The sequence below is a fragment of the Spodoptera frugiperda genome, chromosome 23 (assembly GCF_023101765.2).
Source record: "Spodoptera frugiperda isolate SF20-4 chromosome 23, AGI-APGP_CSIRO_Sfru_2.0, whole genome shotgun sequence".
Taxonomy (NCBI): Eukaryota; Metazoa; Arthropoda; class Insecta; order Lepidoptera; family Noctuidae; genus Spodoptera; species Spodoptera frugiperda.
The window spans coordinates 869,998-886,902 of NC_064234.1; the positions used below are offsets into that span (position 1 = coordinate 869,998).

General features: G+C 34.3%; 1 protein-coding gene across 1 annotated transcript in view; it reads left to right on the forward strand.

Annotated features, from left to right (window-relative positions):
- The first annotated feature begins 391 nt into the window (after positions 1-391).
- The window catches only part of LOC118266951 (uncharacterized), a 68,223-nt gene continuing 51,709 nt past the window's right edge, over positions 392-16,905 (forward strand). Inside the window, exon 1 of the mRNA XM_050703293.1 lies at positions 392-538. The gene's annotated coding sequence lies outside the window, so the exon portion shown is untranslated. The remainder of the gene's footprint in view (positions 539-16,905) is intronic.

Sequence of the window (16,905 nt, forward strand, 5' to 3'; positions counted from 1 at the left end):
AAACCTGACATGTTAACATTAGTTTTACTAAATTTCGCAAAACATCTTTTCGCGCCAGACAATAACTAAAAAGCAACCACGAACCATAAATAACCCATAATATTAGAAAAGTAATAATAATACAAACTCAATATAATACTTTCCTGTTATTACTCAACTTTAATTATTTTTCCCGAAACGAAAATTCCGGTTAATGTACAAAGTTTCATAATAATATCAAGAAACCAAATAAGAGGAAACTTGTGCTTTAGTTGAACATAAAATATTACATTTAATATTCAAGTTATAAATGTAATAGTTTGCTTTCTGTAATGTAATACTGAGTATCTAGTATCAGTTCTTTAGTGAAGCGGCGTAGCAAATATCATGCGTAGTACTCAGTCGACTTTTGGTGGCGTAGCGCGCTACACGTAGTCTCGTAGCGGCGTAGCGGCGTAGTCTCGTAGCCGATGTGAAAAAGTTGTGAGCGGGATTACAGTGTTTGTTTAAAAGTGTTTAGTGAATAAATTAATTAAGTGTATTTGCTGTATTTAGATAGGTAAGTGATATTTTATTTTATTATACTCTTTTAATCATTGAAAATAATATTTACTTATAGTAAATGTGTCCACAGAAAATATATTTTTGAAATTAATTTTATAAAATAAATATCGCAAATTACACAACATAAAAAATCTAATTAATATGAAACATACTAAGAACCTTTCGTATTAATTTAGTTGTGAACAATTTAATTGGCTAAGTAAACATTTGTATAACAATTAGACTCGTAATTAGTGAAGTTACGTTGAACTAACACTCCCCGAAACATCACGCGACATTCCCATACACATTTACAAGAATTAATTAAGTAATTAAAAACAATTACTTTACGCATAAATTGATGTAAATTGACCGTAATTTATTTAACTATGTTTTTTCAGTGTGAGATTTTTTTTAAATCTAATATCTGTTACTACTATACTGTTATATCCATAATGTGTTAGTACTCGTATATGTTATATAATTAAGTATATTTTAATTTACATAATGACATTTAAAATACATTATTCAATATATGATGACGGCACTTTTTACGCGATTATATCATGATGCTGAAAACCTATTATAAATAATAGGTAAATGTGAAGATTAACTATTTTTACTTGGGTTGCTATATTTTTAAAACGTGAATTTTCTATAGTCGGGTTTCAGTTATTTAACTTGGTTATCTTTTGACTACAAAAAAAGTTACTAAAAATACTTTTGGCAAATTTTTGTGCGGTATTTTGAATGTAGGTATAATGTAACATTGGTAGAACATAAAGCCTAGATATCTTAAAATTAAAAAGTGTAGAGACTGCGACGCAAAAATATTTATCACTACGTATTTATTAATTTAATCATACATTTTTTCAACACTAGTTGTATGTCTATACAATGTCGTACTTGCAATGTAAGACTAAACCCTAGTAATGGGTTTGGTCTTACATAAACCGACTTCTTATTAGGAGATCTGGATTTAATTTTTGACACTATAGTACCAATAGTTTCACATTTTTATGACGAAGTTTTAGGAAATAAGTAAACTATTAACCAACTTACTCAGTAATTTTATGGTTACTTAATAAATGTGAAAGTTTGTAATTGGTGTGTATGTTTGTTACTCAATCACGTCAATATTGATATTGGAACAGGGATACATTGTGGTCTGAAATAACATTTAGGCTAGTTTTTATACTACGGAAACGCAAGCAAAGCCGCAGGCAGAAGCTACTTTCATAATGTAATCATGTTGACAAAATTTCTCGAAAAATATTTGATGGAAACGGAAACATTTCGTTAACAAATACGTTACGTATAATGAACTGGTAACGATTATTATCAAACAACCATTTATAAAGTAAAACCTTGTGCTTTCCATCGTCGTTTGATGTTGCGTTTACACGTATTTTAATAAGCCAATAATACTAAGTAACCAATTTATTCCAGTTGCTACCTCAGTACGTTACAACGTTCAAAACAAAATGGCCGCAGAAAGCATTATAAAGACACTCTCTAAAATCGAAAACATCTTGGGTGTCTACAGAAATTACGTTTGTCTACCAAAAAGATATCGATTTTTTTGCATTATTCGAATCATATGTGAAACAGTGGTGTATATGTATTTTATGGCCCTAGTGGGAATTGAGAATATAAATATAATTCATGAGCATGTAAACTACATCTTAGAGTTATTTAGAATATCAAAGAGTTTAAATAGTCCAATTATAATGGCAAATGGAATCTTCTATTCGTCTGCGTGTAGAGTTTTCATCGAGAACTTTAAATTCGCTTACGATCGATATCAGGACCAACCGACTTTTATCAAATGGTCTAAAAAACTAATATTGATATTGATAATGTACGCAGTAACATTTACTGTTTTGAACAGTTTTCTTCTTGCTACAATACTCTATATTATGATAACTGCAGGAGCAAGTTGTAATGTGATTATTCTTGTGACTATGGACATGCTTTTTGAAATACGGTTCTTTAATGAACATGTGGTTATGTATACGTATGTTATGATGACAAAGAATTTGTTGGGATGCTTGAATGATAGTATACTTGAGGTTCAAGTGAAGTACAATGAGAGACAGAAGAGGTTGCTTTCGGAAAGTGAGGTGTGGGACGATCAACTCACTGTGGATCAAGTGGTACAGTGGGCTACACTGTTCCAATGTCTGCTGAATTGCAGCAGAAGCGTATCTGTATGCTTTAATGTCGTGGTAATTTTATTTTTGATTATTGTGTCCTCTACTATTTGTGCGCCAATATAGAATTTTAATTAATTCCACCTCCCAAATACAAATAAGTCAATGGGTGACTCAAAGCGGCATCCAAATTTGGCAAATACATTTCCTTTTTGAATTCGGTTGTAATTGTGTTTATTTCAATGAATCTTGTGTTCTAAGATAAAAGTACATAATTAAATCGCACAAATACTTTATTTTTGAGCACACAAGTAATAATAAAACAATATAATTGTACCTACTATTTATGTACAATTTTAATAATATTTTTTTTTATAAAAACTCATTTTAGTTAGCGCACCTAAATTAGTTTAACGAACATTAAAATTGAACTGGCAATTATATTTAATATCCTAATTTAATGTTATTGTTTTCAGATTCTTAGTTCCATTACGTTGTCAATACTTGATTGTGCTGCAGCATCATTTGAGTTGTTCAATTCAGTGCTAATATTACAAAGCGTAAATAATTTTTATTATTCTCAATTTTTTCCAAGCCTGTGTATTACTGTCCATAGTGTCTACTTATTTTAAAACGGTTTTCCAATTATTATGTTAGAATCCCAATGGTAATTGTTAGGTAATGGTAACGGTAAACTCAATTGAGGCTGTTATTGTTACTTAAAAATTAGGCATCATTCTGGCTTTAATGTGAAGGTGTTTTTTTGTCTGTTTGACGTTAATTTAATGTAAATACATTCTTTTAATGTCCATACATTGAATTAATGTCAACAAGGATGTAGTGCTTAAATTTTTGATATAGCTGGCATTGCAGTACTTAGGCTTTGGTGGCCGAATAAAATCAGGCGGTTCATACAATTAATTACTACTTATAAAACGTAGTATAACCAAAACACTTATTGCTCATACTGAAAATTACAATGTTTTTACAGAAATTTCTCCAGATATCGAATATATTAATAATATTAATTTCAATGCTGAAACTGATTATCTATACATACATTTTGATAACTGCTGGACAAAGTCTTCTTAACGAGAGTTCCAGAACTTATAAGAGGCTCTCAAAACTCTACAGTACCTTGTCGATAAGTAAGTAAATAAATAAGATATTTATTTACTCGGAGTTGCATTTTAATGAGGTTTCTACTCTAACCGTGTTGTTTTATTAATAACTTCGGGTCAATGGATAAATAAATAAATATCAGCTTTTAAATGGTTGACTTACACGTGTATGAATGAACGAAACAAAAATATTTATTTGTCACCAATCCTACTCTTCCCGTTTGTGTTTAAAGAATTACTACATTCGATAGAGACCAGACAACAGCCTTTTTTGCATAACCCTGAACCTTTTATAGCTGCAATCTCCAACTGGTTTTGGCTAGTATCCATATAATGGCAAACCCTCTTATCTAGTATTGTACAGTGCTATAATGTGCACTTCTGCCTACCCCATCGGGGATAAAAAGCGTGACGATACAACAACGATACGATACCTTGTTAATTAGAATGTTATCAAAATGTTAATTTAATACAAGTAGCGCCATCTATTAGCCATTGAGGTAAAACTTTGTCTATGTATGAAACTATGAATGTCTATTATAGGAACGTAATAAAACTGTCTGTTTGAAACCGCCAACTAACGACTTTTATTAGGTTATGGGCTACTCAGATTTTGCAAAGTAAATTAAAGTTATTGTGTTTTTTCGAGAGTTATTGTTAGTTTGTTAGTTTATTTTACGCGTGTGACATCAACTAATCAAGATGAACTCAAGTTTTCTTTCGAGTGTGCCAAAGCTCAAGGGTCGTGAAAATTATGACGACTGGGCGTTCGCCGTACAAAACTTGCTAGTCCTTGAGGACACGGACAAGTACCTCAAGCAAGAAGCAGCGGCGACAGATGCAGCACAGACAGTAGCAGATACCAGAGCACGTGCAAAATTGATCCTGACTATTGACGCATCATTGTTCGTGCACATAAAGGAGACGAAGACAACAAAGGAGTTATGGACAAAACTGAAAGCTCTATTTGATGATTCGGGGTTTTCAAGAAGAATTACTCTGTTACGTCATTTAATCTCCATCAGATTAGAAACATGTGAAAATATGACCAGTTACGTTACGCAAATTGTGGAAACTTCGCAACGATTAAGTGGAACTGGATTCATTATAAACGATGATTGGGTTGGGTCATTGTTACTAGCTGGTTTACCAGATAAGTTTATGCCAATGATCATGGCAATAGAGCATTCCGGGATGCAAATCACAGCCGATTCCATAAAAACAAAATTGTTAGATATGGAAAATGGCGGCTCAGTTGAAGCGAACGGAAATGACAACTCAGCGTTTATTGCACGAAGTTGGCAGAAGAAGAAACTTTGTAAAGTTGGCAGCAATAGCAAACATGGCGGACCAACTCCGAATATCTATGCACCGAGTACGTCAATGTCAAACGACAGAAATAACAAAACAATAACATGCTACAAATGCAAACAATCTGGACATTTTATGTCTCAATGTCCATTTAAAAACGAAAAAACAGAGAAGAAAAAGCAAACAAATGCATTCAGTGTTGTTTTCTTGAGTGGTAACTTTAATAAATGCGACTGGTATATTGATTCGGGAGCCAGTACACACATGACTGCAAACGAAAGTTGGTTGACAAATAGGATGGATTCGTCAAGTTTACCTGAAATCACAATAGCAAACAACATGAAAGTGCCTGTATTATGTGCCGGCGACGTAAAAGTCACGACGAGTTACGGTTACGAGGTTACAGTAAAGAACGTGTTGTGCGTACCGACTCTTGCGACTAACCTACTATCAGTTAGTGAATTGATAAGAAATGGAAATAGTGTTGTGTTTGAACCCGGCCGATGCCTCATTAAAAACAGATTAGGCAATCTAGTTGCAGAAGCGGAACTTGTCAATAATGTATACAAGTTAATCTTGCAAAATGAGACGTGTTTGTTGTCATCATCAACAGTAGATGGACAAACGTGGCATAGACGGCTTGGACATTTAAACAGCACAGATATGAACAAGATGAAGCAAGGTTTAGTCAATGGTATGGATTACTTGGACAAATTTGTGACAAGTAAGTCTAGCTGTGAAATTTGCTGTGAAGGTAAACAAACTAGATTACCATTCTCGACTGGTACAAGAGCCACAGAAATCCTTCAGATTATACACTCAGACATCTGTGGACCGATGGAGTGCAAATCCATAGGTGGTGCAAGATATTTTTTACTGTTCATCGATGATTTTACTAGAATGACCTTCATATACTTCTTAAAGTATAAAAGTGAAACACTGACTTGTTTTAAAGAGTTTAAGTCAATGGTAGAGAACTTTCAAAACAGAAAAATAAAAATTTTGCGCACAGACAATGGATGTGAGTATTGTAGCAATGATTTTAGAGATTTTTTGAAACATGAGGGGGTCATTCACCAAAAATCAAATGCTTACACACCAGAGCAGAATGGACTTAGCGAAAGAAGCAACCGGACTGTTGTGGAGAGAGCTAGATGCCTACTTTTCGAAGCAGAATTAGATAAAAAGTTTTGGGCTGAAGCTGCAAATACCGCGGTATATCTCAAAAACAGGTCTACAGCTTCAGGTATAGAAAAAACTCCATATGAGATGTGGTTTGGCAGGAAACCAGATTTGCAACATTTACGTGTATTTGGGAGTCCAGTGATGGTGCACACACCAAAAGAAAAAAGAGCCAAGTGGGACAGGAAATCAACAAAACATATACTTGTTGGTTATAGTGATAATGTCAAAGGTTACCGAATATATGACCCGGTAAATAACAAAGTCACCACTAGCAGGGACGTTATAATACAAGAAAAACCCCAGCGTCAAGAGACCGTGACTGTTTCCCTAGAAAGCACAGATTCAGTGGGGGAGTTGGTAGAGGAATCTGTGGTGAAACTTGAACCTGTGAACAAGTCAAGTTCTTCGGAATCTGATTACTTGGATGTTGAAGATGAAAGCTTAGAGTCAGAAGCTTATGGAGAAAACCTGAACATGGAACAGACTAGTTCAGCTCCACAGAGCACAGAAGAAGCTTTAGATACACCACATGCAGGTTCTACCACACCAGTTCCAGAAGTAACAGAGAAGCGTCAGAGAAGAAAGCCTGATAGATACGGTTTCGCCAACATGTGTTGTACAGCTACAGGAGAAGATGGACTGACATATGCAGAGGCTATCAGTGGGCCAGAGCGACTGATGTGGTTGCAGGCCATGACAGAGGAGCTGCAGTCATTCCAAGACAATCAAGCGTGGGAAGTTGTCGATACTCCCAGCAACGCGAGTGTAGTGCAGTGTAAGTGGGTGTTTAAGAAAAAAACTGACTCAGACAATAAAGTGGTATATCGTGCGCGGCTTGTGGCCAAAGGATTTACCCAGAAGGCTGGTATTGATTACCAAGAGACCTTCAGTCCAGTGATTAGACATTCAACCCTGCGTTTGTTGTTTGCCATAAGTGTCCAGTTAGGCATGGACATCACTCATCTGGATGTGAAAACAGCTTTCCTTAATGGTCATTTAAAAGAAAGCATATTTATGCATTTACCTGAAGGTTTTCCCATGAATAGTTCAAATAAAGTTTTAAAGTTAAGAAAAGCTGTTTATGGATTAAAACAATCATCTCTAGCATGGTATAACAAGGTTGAGGAGATACTATGTAAATCAGGATTTAAAAAATGTAAATTAGAACCCTGTGTATTTGTTAATAACCATAGTGATAATAAGAAAACCATAGTTGGACTGTATGTCGATGATTTTTTAGTATTCTCAAACTGTAAGTCTGAATCTGATAATTTAATAGACATTTTGAGTAAAAAATTCAAAGTAAAGAATTTAGGTAGGGTAAGAAATTATTTGGGGATGAGAGTTGACAAAAGTACCAATGTAGTAACTTTGGATCAAGAAAGGTATATAGACCAGTTGCTTGAAAAGTTTGATATGTCTGAATGTCATGCAGTAGAAACTCCTATAGAATGTAAATTAAATGTTGATAAGTCTAATGTATGTGAAGAAAGGCTGCCTTTTCAAAAATTAATAGGTAGCTTAATGTATTTAGCTGTTCTAACTCGTCCTGATATTGCCTATTCAGTCAGTTATTTAAGCCAGTTTAACAACTGTTATTCTTATGTACACTGGAATTATGCAAAAGAATTCTGAAATATTTGTCACAGACTAAGACCTATTGTTTAAAATATTCCAAAGAAAGTGCAGGACTTGTAGGTTTTGTAGATGCTGATTGGGCAAGTGATGCCACTGACAGACGCTCATATACTGGTTTCTGTTTCACTAAGTCAGGTTCTGCAATTTCTTGGGAGAGCAAGAAACAAAGAACTGTTGCTCTTAGTAGTTGTGAAGCAGAATATATGGCTTTGTCAGAAGCATGTCGTGAAGCCATATATTTACAGAAGTTAGAGTTTGAAATAATTGGTACTTATAATAAAATTGTTTTGTACAATGACAGTCAGAGTGCATTAAAGTTGGCAAATAATTATCAGTCACACAAAAGGTCCAAGCATATTGATGTCAGGTACCATTTCATTAGAGAAGTTTTGAGAAATGATATAATTGAAGCTAGATATTTGTCAACAGCTAACATGCCTGCTGACTTGCTAACCAAGGGTCTGCCAAGTGTTAAACATTACAAGTTCATGAAAGATCTTGGAATTGTTAATTTAGAATAGCCAAGGCAGAACTGTATATTTCTTGTTTTGTTGCTTATAAAAGGCATTTTTTTAATCTGTTGTTTTACCTCTCCACTATGTGTAATACTCTGAAAAAGTTGTTATTTTGATAAAGTGGGGGTGTTAATTAGAATGTTATCAAAATGTTAATTTAATACATAGCCATTGAGGTAAAACTTTGTCTATGTATGAAACTATGAATGTCTGTTGTAGGAACGTAATAAAACTGTCTGTTTGAAACCGCCAACTAACGACTTTTATTATACCTCTTATGTAGTTCAGTAGTTGTTTATGTCACGGGTTTATTCAATATCTTTCTACTGAATATGATATTATCAACATTAAAGTAATAATTTCTATTATTTTGTTTTAGACCCAGAAGCACCAGAAACGAAATGCTTAAAGAAATTAAATCGTTTAGTGAAAGTGAATCGTCTACGAATAGAGTATACACCTAAAGCTCAATTGAGGATGTATTTGATACCTATCATTCTATCTCTTTCTGCTCATTATATTATAACAACATTGCAGTACTATAAGTTTATATAAAAAGTACATCTTTCTCGCTCTGTCATCTTGAGTTTGTACATAACTCTTTGAAAGTAGACCAAGAGGTATTTGAATTGGTACTGGTAGTTCCAATAATTGTTGGAGATTGTTATCTTATTAAAATAATTGATGATTAAGAATATTTTAGTGTTTTCCTTTTTACTGTTTTATCTTAATTAAATAAAGACTTCTCGTTTATTATAGTATGTATTTCCGTTATCTGATCTACTTGTTGCCATCTAACCCATAAAATATGTTTGTAGTCCATTGAAATTAAAACATTATCGTTGATTATATCAAATATTCTACTTTTGGTACAAGGTACTACATTTGTACTTCATTTGAATAAGTAATAAATAAATAATAATTTTAATAATACGACTATCTAGGCTACCTTAATGTTTCATTTAGTCTCAAGAATTTAAGAAACACACACGTCTTATAAGATGGCAAGTAAAATTATAAAACTATTAGAAACGACAGACACTGTGTTAGGTGTCCACAGGAATTATGTTTTCTTGTCAAAGAAAAGTCAATTTTTTTGCAAACTTCGTGTATTGGGTGAATTAATGCTTTGTATAATTTTCGCGAAGTTTCTGTTCGACGGTTTTGTAGTTTATACAAAAATTTACCTCACATTTGAGATATTTTCATTCATATCCTCATTTAATGCCCTCTTTATATTATTGTCAAGTATCATCACTTCATCGACTTACAAATGTTTTATCGAAAACTTACTAGTCGTGGATAGTCAGTACCGTTTTGATTTAAATTATATAAAAAAATCAAAGAAGTTAGTGAAAACTATATACATAAAAATTGTATTGTCTTGTATCGTATACGCAACAGTGTTGACTACGAAAATTATTTTCAAATTGTATTTGGAACGCAAACATTATAGCACTGATGAGCTATTTTCACTTTTCTGCGCGGTTTTGACGGAGTCTCGTTTTATATTGAGACACGTTGTTGTATATGGGTACATAACAATGATCAAGAATTTGTTGGAATCTTTGAATTATAGTATTCTTGATGCCCAAGTGAAGTATAGAAGAAAACAAAAGAAGTTACATTCAAACAGTGTTAAAGAGGATGATCAGATTTCTATGGAGCAAATAGTTATATGGGCTACACAGTTCCAATGTTTATTGAATTGCAGCCGAAATGCGTCTATATGTTTCAAAGTTCAGGTAATTCTTACATTTTTTTTTATAACGTCACGCCTTTAATCCCCGAAGGGGTAGGCAGAGGTGCACATTTTGGCACATAATGACAATCATGTACACCCACATTTCACAATGTAATAGATGGTGAGCCTATTGCCATATACCGGGCACATTTCCAGACTCCGTGCTACCACTGAGAAATTTTCGAAAAACCGAAAAAAGCCCAGTAATACTTCGCCCGACCCGGGAATCGAACCCGAGACCCCTTGCCCGGCAGTCGCACTTGCAACCACTCGGCCAACGAGGCAGTCAGTTTTTCTATGAGCATATATATTTTCATATTTCTATGGTCATAGAAAAACTGACTGCCTCGTTGGCTGAGTATATCTCATATATATGAAATACTTCATTCGGAATTCCCAGTAATTGCACAAGTATTGTAGCACAATGTATATTATTATGATATATATGTATAAACTCGACTGTGTTTGATATAAAAAAGGTCTACTTCTCTAAGCCTATATAGGTAGATTCATATTTTATTTATTTTCAGATGTTCCTTTCATTGATGTTGTGTTCATTCAACTACATGACCACCGCGATGGGGATTTCCTACGTATTTTATTTAAACGTAAATTTTATGTTTTTCTACATTTTATACTACAAAGTCAAAGTCAAAGTCAAAATTATTTATTTCAATTAGACCAGGAAGGCACTTTTGAACGTCAAAGCAAATATAATAATATTAATAACGTCAGTCAGTCCTCTAGTGAAGCTATTTGCTCGTTCCAAAGTGTAGATTCCTATGGAGAAGAACGAGCAAGAAACTCCATAGGACAAGAAGTATTCGCCTATGTAATGTTTTGAGTATCAATGTGTAAAAGTAATAGATTACGTTCCGAATGAGAATCATTTAACATTGATACCTTATTTTATTTTACAGGCCGTAATGAAACAATTAGTACTATTTGTCATATCTTACCTGATGATATATGCTGTATACTGCACGTATATTCTCATGCTTGCCGGGCAAAACCTTTTGAATGAGGCATCAAGGTTGATAACCAGACTATCGAAGTTATATATCTTGTTGTCGATACGTAAGTATAGTATACGTAGTCATTACTTCTCCGTTGATAGAAATGGTTATTGAAGATAAAAATTTCACAAAATTCCTCCTGTGGTATAAAAAGTAGCCTATGTTTTATTTCATAACATAATTAATCTAAATCTGTTCCAAAAGAATTGGTAATACCTACACAATGCACGCTACACACATTTTTTATAAGAGGGGATAATCATCCAATGACTTGGGTGAGGCGGGAGGGAGTGTCAGACTCTTATTGAATAAAAACCACCCCGTTCCTTCAATTTTAACTGTACAGTAGGACTGTACATCTCTGATGGAAAAACATCCTTACTCAGTGACTATATACATATAGCAGTACTGATGTGATGATGATGAATATTTTGTTTTAGATCCAGATCTACCACAACGAAAGGCTATCAGAAAGTTCAGTGCTCTTGTAAAGACAAACCCTATACAAATACAATATACGACAAAAACGAAGCTAGGTAAATATTTAGTACCTGTCATTCTATCCTTTTCTGCCTTCTATATTATAACTGTTTTACAATATTACCATTTCATTTAAAATGTAATGAAAAACTCAATTTCGTTATTATAATTTCAAAATGGAACTATGTTGTGTGTGTTTTTAATAAAGCATTTAAATTCTTATCAATATTTAGATCATTAGACGTTAAAATGGTCTTTTGTATTGTATTTTAATCATTTTAATTGGATCGATAAATAAAAACTATACTATATATAATAATTCGTGTATTTATTTAATTAAATTACAATGTCAAGTAATAATTGTACAAAATAATAAATAAGGATTAAATATATTTTTTTTATAAAAGTTGACCCACACTCACACATGATACTCAGACCCGAAATAACAATTTGTGGATCATACCAAGAGTTGCTCCGTGCGAGAATCGAGCTCCCTACACGTTACGCGACAGCCGGTTGCCTAACCACCGCACCAACCGTGTTGTCGATTAAATGAACTTCATATTAATGTGTTAGATATTTAATGCTATTAATCTTAATTGACATGCGATATATGGAACCTATATTAATATCAGTGATTGTTGTAATTATCACTGCCATTAACTATGTACAAATTAACATAGATAGGACATTTGCTTCAATAAACAAACAGACTACTTATATCTCTCTAATCAGTTATAATTATGAATTAAGTTAAGATTACTATTGGCAGGTATTGCATGAATTAATGTTTCTGAAAAAGAACTGCGTCCTTAGTCGTTGGGCAAGGGGTCTCAGGTTGACTGGGCACCTCTGCTTAATCCTCTGGGTATAAAAGGCGTGATGTCACATGACGTTGCGTCAGTTTACAACAAGGTCACACAAACAACTTTCAAATTCTAATACAAATATTGTCAATTCTTTTAAAACTGTTTCCAAAAAAGGTTTTGTTCCAAATACCTACTTTTTTAGAGAAAACCGTAGTCGAGCCGTAACTAAAAAAAAAAATAGCTTCAAAAAAGTAGTGGGACCCAATTGAATAGAATTTGCGGCGGTTCACTATAAGAGAATAGCTACTGTTTTCAATAAACACTCTATTTTCATACTTTTACCTTTCTTTCTTTTTTAGTTTTGATCAGTAAATGGTTAGGTGCCATTTTGTTGCGTATGTAATCAAGTGAGTGCATTGTGGAGTAACACTGGTAGGAAACCCTTGTCTCAGGTATGTTTGTGTAGATTAGAACAGCGGTCGGCAATCTTTAGGCAGGGAATGGCTACATGGTGTCAAAATAAACTAACGACCTTTAGTTTATTAAATATTAACTTTAGCTACATGTAATTGGTCAAATTGCTTTTATAAAAAAATAGTATGAAATCTGAGGTTGTATTTGGAAGGCTATTTTATATTTGTTAGTGGTCATATTTGTAATTGCAATTCGTAGAATGGTTCTCAAATGCTCATCAGTGAGCACACTTTTTTTGAAGCATACATATTTTTTTTCTAATTCACAATTGTGAAATCACCATTGTGTGATAAGACCGCCCATTGTACGCATATTACTTAAAATGTATGAAACCTAGGCTACTAAAATGTGTACAATAAAGCATATAAATAAATAAATTGAAAATGTATTTTTATATTCATAACTTTGGTTAGGTTCGCGTGTTTTATCCCGTGTGGTAAGATTTACAATACATTCGTCACTACTACAGCTATACAAACTAGTAGAGCGTTACTCCATTAATAATACGTGAGTAAACCGTGATTTTTAGTTAATAGGAAAATGTTATTCTTGAACAAGAAAGAAATACCAAGACACCTACCAGGAATTTTAAAATTAAGTCGGTTAAAAAAGGTGAGTTTCATTACATTTCCTGGTACTCGTTTGGCATAACAATCCAATTTTGAGGGACCAACCCTGTTTCTACGTAAAAGTCTCGTCAATTTAATAGACAGTATTGTCTACAATGGACTTTTAAGCTTTCTATTTACAAAAAAAAAGCGAAACAAATCTTTTATAGCTTTTTGTTTTAAAATTACTGGATCAGTTTCGAATTGGTTTACTTGCGTTTTTTATACAATTAGTAAAAGGAATTTGTTTTGTTTCATATCTACTCTGCTAGCTTTGGAAAAGTGAATAACTACGTACTATGCTAAGTCATATATCTGGATTATTTATCATTCTATTCAGATGTTCTTAACATTTAAGTGTAAGAGAGCTATGCTTCGGCGCGAATAGGCCGGCTCGACCGGAGTGATACCATAGCCTCACAGAAACCGACGTGACACAACGTTTGTGTTTCGTTGTGTGAGTGAGTTTACTATAGGCCCAATTACTCCCCTTCCCGATCTTCCCACCCCTTAAATTCGTAACACGCAAAAGGCCGGCAATGTATCTTTAACACCTCTGGTGTTTCGGGTGTATATGGGCGGCAGCGATTGCTTACCATCAGGTGATTCGTCTGCTCGTTTACCCGGCGTATAGATACCATAAAAAGTATTTTTTAAGCTGGTTCGTTTATTGTATGGTGGCAAACAAGAATGCTGACGAAGAAGTCTTGGTTTCGACTCCCGGGTCGGGCAAGTATTATCTTAATTTTGTTAATTCCATTTACACCACTACCCAAAATAATTTCTAGTTTTGTATAAGAAGAGAGAATAGAAGCATGACTTAAATATAGTAAAACACACTCAAATGAAATAAATATAAAGCAAACAGTGAAACAAAACACATTTTCTTTATCCGCAAAACATTAGTTTTGTTCATATAAATAATTACGTGCCGTGTTTTTCGTAACAATGAGCTAAGTAGATCCATATTTCATACATAAACCATTACGCATTGGTGTTACGACTACCTAATAGTATAATATAAAAACTAATTGAATAAAATGAAGTAATTAACCTTATTTGACTTTAGTTTTTGGACGATAGATAGATAGATTTTCTATCATTTATGCAACGTCACGCTTTTTATCTTCGAATGGGTAGGCAGAGGTGCACATTACGGCACGTAATGCCGCTGTACAATGTACACCCACTTTTCTCCATTTGTATTATAAGTCCAATGTAATAGGTGAGCCTATTCCCATATATCGGGTATAATTCCGGACGCCGTACTACTACTGAGAAATTTTCTAAAAACCGAAAAAAGCCCAGTAATACTTTGCCCGACACGGGAATCAAACCCGAGACCCCTTGCCCGGTAGTCGTAATTGCGACCACTTGACCAACGAAGCAGTCTTATGTTATAGATTTCTCGCATTCTATATTATTAGGAACTAATTTTTAGGTCAATCGTAGGAGCAAGAGTCTGGAAACGACCCGATCCTAGATAAACATTTCCGATCGGGTATAATAATGTGTCTCTATTCTGAAATTTTATAGTTGATAATAGCATGAACCCAAGATTTATGCTTGATGTAAACAAAACTTAAAATAATTGGTCACATCACATATCACATCAACGGCTTTTAAGTGGCCACAACTGACCACAGGCTTCTTCTCGCACGGAGAAGCTTATAGCATAATCTTAAAAATACAATCATGTTTCTCTATAGTTAAAATATTCACTATTATAACTATAAGCTTCATATGTTAGCCTCGAGCTACTTTATAGTTTGGCTAAGAACGGATAAGACTGGCCGGTGAGAATATACCTCATAACATAACCGGGAGCTATGTTGGTATTAGGTAGTGTGTAGGCAAAGAATAATATTGCTTGTGTATAATTAATCAACTGTAAGTTTACCTGCATAACATTGAAATATGTATGTTCATTGAGGTCAAATTAAAAGTGCTTAATTCAAGTGTCTGTCAGTTTTAAGCATGGCGATTCTCTTAAAACTGAAATTGATATAGAAAAAGTAAGATAGGAGCATACATACATAACTTCCCGCCTGCTTATATCTAGCTAGAGACTAGGGCACGTCAAATGGTACGAATCTTACATACCTCCTTCGTTTCAGCAATAGTCATCAGTCTTTTCATGCATGCACGTCGGTTAAGGGCACTTTCGGTAACAGTCCCACTCACGACCACTCGGCCAACGAGGCAGTCGACATTTTCATTCTATGAAAATATTATGTACTTGGAATGACTACTAGGCACAATAAATACATAAATCTTAACCTCCATTTTCAACGATAAAATTAAATCATGTAAATTTTAAAATGGCTTAAACCCAACTAAACAGCGACACTTCCGACGTAAATAATTTATATCTACTTACTCAAACAAGAACGTGCAAATATTTACGAAACACTGCAGCGTGAAGCCGCACGTCATTTATTAGTCACAACGGAGCGTTGCGGACGCGCACGTCACTTCGTCACGTCACACAAATAACGTTGTCACGCTGCTGCATTTGGTGACGTCACTATTTATCGTGTCACGTCTGTGTTTGTACCGACGTAATTGTTTTGTTTTACTTTATGTCTGTTTATGTAAAAATTGTATTAGGTAAACAAACCTCGGTCTCTTCCTTCGGGAGGAAATGTGTCAGCGTGAAGCCGCATTTCATTTATTAGTCAAGACGGAGCACTGCGGGTACGCACGTCCCTTGGTTACGTCACGCAATTAATGTTGTCACGTTGCTGCAGTCGGTGACGTCACATGACGTGTATCTTGTGTTTGTTTTGTTTATTTTAGGAGTTTAGCATGAAAGTGTTGTATGTACGGAATTGATAAATAATAAATCATGATGATAAATGATATTTATTATTGCAAATAGCTTACAATGTAACTCTTTTACACGTCAATCTCTTAAATCACTAGATGAGGCCAATTCTTAACCTAATGTGATCAGTTAATTAGTTTCATCTCCGTTAGTGTTCTGTCTATTGTATACATTCTAGTTTATCGTTTGTAGCTCAAGGATGGTTAGGTAATTATCGTTAGTTTTGAGGTCTGCGGACGGCGAACAAGGGTAGCTCGCCGCCCGACCAGAACTAGACCTATGTGTAAGGCGCGTCGCGTTCCGCGTGCTCTTCAAAGATCCAGACTACCATAGATTAAGCCCAGTAGGGATGATGCCCGATTTGGAGCTGTGGACAACATAGCTAGTTATTGGGGCTCCTGCTTAAAGCAGGAGAAGGAAAGTGGTAGTTTTAAGTCATTAAGAGTCTGATACTCTCTATCGCCTCACTCAAGACGGGAGAAGTCAAAAGATGATTATGGAA